Source organism: Belonocnema kinseyi, chromosome 10 (assembly GCF_010883055.1).
Source record: "Belonocnema kinseyi isolate 2016_QV_RU_SX_M_011 chromosome 10, B_treatae_v1, whole genome shotgun sequence".
NCBI lineage: Eukaryota > Metazoa > Arthropoda > Insecta > Hymenoptera > Cynipidae > Belonocnema > Belonocnema kinseyi.
In genome coordinates, this window is record NC_046666.1 from 80217369 (window position 1) to 80224353 (window position 6985).

A 6985-nucleotide genomic window follows, 5' to 3' on the forward strand; every position below is an offset into this window, starting at 1 on the left:
AAGTGCCAAATTTTCTCGAACTGCGATTGTCAGACAGCAGTCGGCGTCTCACAATCGAGGTCTGACATCGTGCTCCAAGCTTTTGAGAAAAGAGTTATATTTGTGATCGTAATCTAGGCTCCGAACGATCACAACATCACCGCTAAGGAGAAGGAAAGGGAGGAGAGGTATTTTAAAAGGGAACTGACACTACTGTACCCTAAGTTAAATTAATTGTCCTTATTTTCGGTGCTCTCGGAGGTGCGTCCTTACCTTATGGTCATACCCGCGTGCCAAAAATATGCCAAGCCATTTACGATGTGGCTGCAGAAAGCTGTCATCCTTGGGTCGTTTCATGTCTTCAAGAAACGTTAGGCTTTCGCCGGTCTGTCGTCGTGATTTTATCGAGCTTAGTAACCACCCATCTTTCAGTCGTGAGACGTCGCCAGAGACCGTAAAAAACTACCCTGAGGTGGATGTTTTAACCTTTTTAAAATAATATATACATATCTTCGGTAGTATCCGCACCTGTCAAGCGGGAGACCAGGGTTCAATTTAATGTCCGAGAGCTCTTCGGTTTCGGTTCATCTAGAATCGAACCTAAGGATCTATGACAAAGCCACCGGAGGCATCCTGGGGTTGCGGATAAAGGGTCCCGGTACCAACGGTTTCTGCTCAATATTAACAAAATAATTAATGAGCAGTCGTGGACAATCGTGGATGATCCCAAAGGAATAAATCCCCAAGCGGAGGCGTAAAAACTGTGCCGAAAGCAGTCTGGCACCTCCGTGAGGTTTCTCAATCGGTGACTCTGAGGTATCGACTGAGCTGTCAGAATGTCGACCTGTCGGAATGTTAACTTAGCAGTATGGACCCTAAGCAAGAACCTTAGATGGCTTAGATGATCTTCCCTCTGGAGTATTAATTGTAGTGTGTATAATACAATGAGATCTTTTGTGGATGCAAACCCTAAAATATAACTAACGGCAGATTATAAGATCAAACGTCGAATGCATCAACTCAGCACAACAATGGGTTATTAAAGACAGAACGCGTCCTGCATTCAGTGTGTGATGTACTTCATAACCTCGGGCAGGAATTTAACAGCCAAGGTTCGACAGTTTCCTTGCGAACTGCGGACCCGACATCACACACTTAACATGTTCCAGCCGATGTCTACCAGGAATCATATTGTTGACAGAATGTGGGTACTATTTGATGCAAGGAGAAGTCCAGAGCGAAGGGACATATGAGCCAGAACAGTTTCTCTCAACCATCTCGACTTTTATAAGACCCTCCAGTTACTTTCGACCATCCGCCCAAACCAGAGGATGTCGAAGCATTTTAATAAATTTTTATCAATGGCTTCAACTAGCTGTGCAGTGCCCTTAAAATAACTAAGGAGGAATGCCCACATATCACTACAGAGGTGCTGAAAAAAGTATTAAGAGTCATGAAGAACTATGCCGCTCAGGCAACAGTTAGTTTCAAGACTTTCTGGAGGAAAGAGTTTTCTTCAACATATCAGCAACTAGCCCGCATTGTCACATCATATCTAAAGTCGGAACAGACTATTCCACAATTTTTTGTGGTAGGGGGCACATTGATCCTGCCGAAGATGGGCAACTTCGCTGACCATCAAAATTACAAGCCAATTACTTGTCTAGACACACAGTATAAGGTTTTTACAGGTTTCCTAAATAATGGGATTGTTCGGACAATTGGACTACTTATCGAGCGCCTGGATTGACTACCGAAAAGCTTTGATGCAAGTGTTATGCTCACATTTTTGCTCTGTGGCCAACCAACTCACGGTTGTGTGACATGTCCATAGTTGTGAATAACCGTGGTTCTACTAGGAGCTAGTGTCATTTTCATGTATGGCAGTTGCTCCCAGTGGGACCCTGCGGCGATTGTTTGAAATATGTTGTCATTATATACATTTAAAAAAAGGTTAAACTACCACTACAGGGTCCCACTGAGAGCAAATGCACCGGCTCCTAGTAAAACAGTGCAAAATAACACCCACGGCAACGTCTGACGACTGTGAGATGGGTGCCCATAGGGCACGACGAAATCGCAACGGCAGGTCGCCTAAAAATATGAATATATTTATTCAATATTCCCTGTCTTAAAAAAGCTCGGATTTCAACATCTTTGCATAATTTATATTCATACATTTTATTATGTGTAATGGTTTTGAAATTACTTATAAAATTTTGATTTTACAAAGGCCGTAGCAGGATAAGCATTGTCTGGGTGCCCGTGCTCGGATGTGATCCATACTACTGGAAAAAATGGTTCCCTATATGAGATAAATTTACCCCAAGCCTTAACTTAAAAAAAAAATGTTTACAAAAGATATAAACAAATTTCAAAAAATAAAAAATCTAATTTTTTCGAAAACGGCTTAACCGATCTTGATGGTTCAAACGTATGTTGTAGAAAGTACAAAAGAAGTTCCGAAATAAAATTCAAGAACACATTCTGTTAATTACAAGCGGATGAAAAAAATGATTATAATTTAAAAATAATTCCTTTGAAATAAAGTACTTTTTTAACACCAACTATTTTTTTCCTATATCATGCTCACATTCAAGTATTTAATATGTATTTTTGAGAAATGATCTTAGCGGTACTTCATATTTGAAAAAAATAAAAACTGCTTGGTTGGCCCCTCATATGTATGCAATTACATGATAATGAGGGGCCAAATTCATGTTCAGCTCATGACGCAATAAGTCATCCGCAATGCTGTAATATAAACGAGATGCAACGTCATCATTCGATTAAAGACACGTTTTATTGTGAATTTCCCAGTTATAGTGCTAATTGATTATAAGTAGATAGAAAAATATTTCTCTCCGTTTACTGCTGATATTCGCCAAACTAATTTCATGTTATCCCAGGATGCACCACGTGGAGGTCGATAGTCAGATTGGCATTCCTTACTTTATTTACACTATATGCAACCATATACATCCTGTATTAATGACTTAACAAAACATATATACGCTATATACGAGTACACACACGATACCCAACAATTTACATATATACAATTCATATGCACAAAAGATATGTATATTATTTTAAAGCTGCGGATTACTCGTTGTCACTGTTTTCTTTGATGACAGAATGAATATTTGGTTCTGTGAATAAGTCACTGAGGATCTCAGCTTTCAAATAATATACATACGTTTTGTGCATACGAAGTGTATATATGTAAATCGTTGGGTATCTTGTGTGTGTATAGTATATATATATATATATATATATTGTTAAGCTATTAATACAGGATGTATATAGTTGTATATAGTGTAAATAAAGTAAGGGATGCTAATCTAACTGACGACCTTTACGTGATGCATCCTGGGCAAACATGACATTAGTTTGGCGAATGTCAGCAGTAAAAAAAGAGAAGTATTTTTCTATCTACACGCAGAAAAAAGAACCTTACATTTCACTGAAAACCAAATTATATCTACCGATCTTCCTAGTACGTATATGGACAACATGACAGTTCAGTAAATATTACAATTATAGGAAAATAAGTATGACTATCAATGATGGTTACTACTACCAAGTCTCAAGTGGTGCTGTCCTGCGGATCAGTAAATTTTACCGATCCAGTCGCTATTCTGTACAGTTCCTGGATGCTGCAATCACGAATTATCATGTCACTTTAACGAATAATATAAAGAGATCTGAATTATGTTATCGGCGTAGAGTATAGTTAAGACAGCACTATAAATTGTGAAAAAGTATTACTAAAAAATAATTAATAAATAAGCGCGCGGTTATTTCTTATAAATATTTTCGGATATACTTATAATTAATCGTTATTTGTAAGTTATAATTCTTATAATACAATTAAAATTTCGCACGCTATGGGGGGTGGGGGGATTCGAACGCATAAGCCTAAGCACGCAAGTCAACAGTCTTAACCACTACACTAGTATACGAGTTGCGATCTGTAAAATAATTTTGAAATGCATTTGTAACTGAGTGTGGTGACCTCGGAAACGACTTCTGTATACCGCTGAATACGCAACTATGCCATCGCGGCACACAAAAAAAGTTCTAGCATTCACACCATATCTACGAGGTGTGTTCAAAAAATAAGGTGACTTTATGGTTTTCTTGAAAAATATTCATTTATAAATTAAAATTATTTCTTGAAAAAAAGATCCTACTCCATCTTCACTCCATTGGAAAACGAACCACAAAAATATTAAATTAATTAAAATTAAAAAATTTTAAATATTCATTTATTCCTCAATATTTATGTTTTCCCCTTCAAAGTAATCCCCCTCAGATATAATACACTTGTGCCAACGCTTTTTCCAATCATCGAAGAACTTCTGATAATCATTTTGTGGTATAGCCTTGAATTCTTTCAGCGATGCAGTTTTTATCTCCTCAATCGTTGAAAATCGATGTCCTTTTATGGGTCCCTTCAGTTTTTGGAAAAGAAAAAAGTCACTGGGGGTCAATCCGGTGAATATGGAGGCTCAGGCATGACTGTGGTGCTGTTTTTGGTTAGAAAATCTTTCACAAGCAACGATGAATGAGCAAGTGCATTATCGTGATGCAAAAGCCACGAATTGTTTTTCCAAAGTTCGGGACGTTTTTTGCGTATCGCCTCTCGCAAACGGCGCATAACTTGAAGGTAATACTCCTTATTGACCGTACGACCTTGTGGTAAGAATTCCTGATGCACTATGCCACGGTAATCAAAGACAGTAGGCAAAACCTTTACATTTGACCGAACTTGACGTGCTTTTTTCGGTCTTGGAGACTCAGGATGCTTCCACATGGGGTAATGTGACGACTGTCACAGAAATGTCAAAAAGGAATGTTTTTAGGTGATGCAATCCATTCATTGCCGATTGCGTCGTGAATTCATCCGGTGCAACGCGCGGATAGGTTGCGTTGCGACTTTAGGGGCGAGTTAAGTAAACCGATCGGATCGGTAGCATGTACCGATCTTTCGGTACTGCACTACTATTGTAATCTCGGTTCAGTGGATTTTACATGTCGTTCAATATGTAATATGAGGGAATAGAGGTTTATTTTACTGAAGGATAACCGTTGAATTAACCTTAATTTCATTGTGATATTTACGAGATGCTAAGTGATTTTGACATTTTCACCCCCTTATTAAGAGCAGTTTATACTGTTACGGTTACAAGAACCTCTTTTTAATTCTTTATAAGTAAATATTACATTTCTTTTTTTTTTTGCGTGTACTTATAATCAAATGACACTGTGACTGGGGAATTAACGAGAAAATGTGTTTCTTATCGAATGATGCTGTTGCATCTGGTTTATATTACACCATTGAGTATATCTTTTTGCGACATTAGCTGTAAATGAAGTTGGCCTCTCATTACGATGGAATTGCATACATATGAGGGGCGAGCCAAGTAGTTTTTGTGTTCAGGGTGTTTACTTTTGACTCGATATGTTAAAATGTATTTTCTGAAGTTTAGTTGTGAAAATTTTTTATTATAATAGTTAATAACAAGAAAATTATAATGTTTTAACATGACTAACATTTTTCCTGTAAACGGCTAAACGAATATTAACAACAGTAACATCAACAATTTTATTTATGAATTTCTGTAATAGAAGAATGCTTTTGAATTAAAAAAATCAATTGATTAATGAAAATCTAATTCAGATTTAATTGAATCAATTTCAGATTTTTCTATTCATATAAGAATATCCAACTCACGTTGTTCTCCATTATATTAGAATTTGATCATTTTTAACTTTTGCAACAATTTTTGTTTGTAACCTAAATTTGCATAAATATTTTATCAATGTCTATGATAAGAATTACATCGTATTTCATCCACAGTTTCTCTCTAAAAGTAATGTAGAACACCGTGAGATGAAAATTTTGTTATGAGCAGTAAAAATCTTAAGTTTTTTATAAACAAATGAGATTTTTATTAACAAATTAATTTTCCAAACATTCATTAATAAAAATGTTGGCTTCTCAGCTGTTAATATCTGTTTCGCCGTTTACGAGAAAAATGTTAGTCATTTTGAAACATTATAATTTTCTTGTTATTAACTGCTATAACAAAATTTATTCAGAACCTAAACTTCAATGAATATCTTTTAACACGAAAACTATGAAAATATCAACTCAAAAGTTAAGAAAAGAAATAATTTTAAGTGGTAAATAGCTAACTTAGAAAAATACAACCTCGACTAAAAATTCACGGTCGAATAAAAAAACTGGTAAGCAGAAAATTAAAAAATATTGGATTTTAACTAATCTCGAATAATACTACAACACTATTCCGGTTGCCTTTTTTTGGCTCGGCACCTTTTTTGTGTGGCTGTATTCTCAAACATGTCTTATAAAAGAAAAAAAAATTTTTTTATGAATGAAATTTTGTATTTCATTTTTTTTGCGACCGTCGCTTTTTATCGATTGTTTTCAAATTTTTTAATTTTTATTAATTAAGGCTTATTTTTAGGAAAAAACATTGCCTACAGCTCTACTGTTTATAATTTTGAAAACAGGTAAATAATCTTGAAATATATTCATTTGTTTAAAAAAAAAATTTTTTGTATCCATTTCTGCGTTAGAAAAAATTACTTTTTGAGATGGGAAACAGTAGAGTTGTAGAGAACGTTTTCCCCCCAAAATTAAGTCATTATTTATTTAAATTCACTAATTTTTTGGAAATTGGTAATAATCGATAGTAAGATCATATTCAATTGCAAAAAACATTTTAAAAAAAATGTTTGTTGTAAGTTTTAAAATTTGTAAACAAATTTTTTTGATGTGAAATGACGTCTGTAATATTATTTTGATTTTTAAAGTAATAGAAAAATGATCTTTTAAAAGGTCTGATTTTTGACAAGACAATTATCTAAGTAAGTACGAGGGTAGTTCAATAAGTCCTTAGAATGAAGTATAAAAACAATTTTTTTTGGGTAAATTTTCTTTTATTTTTCAACATAATCTCCTTGGAGCTCTATA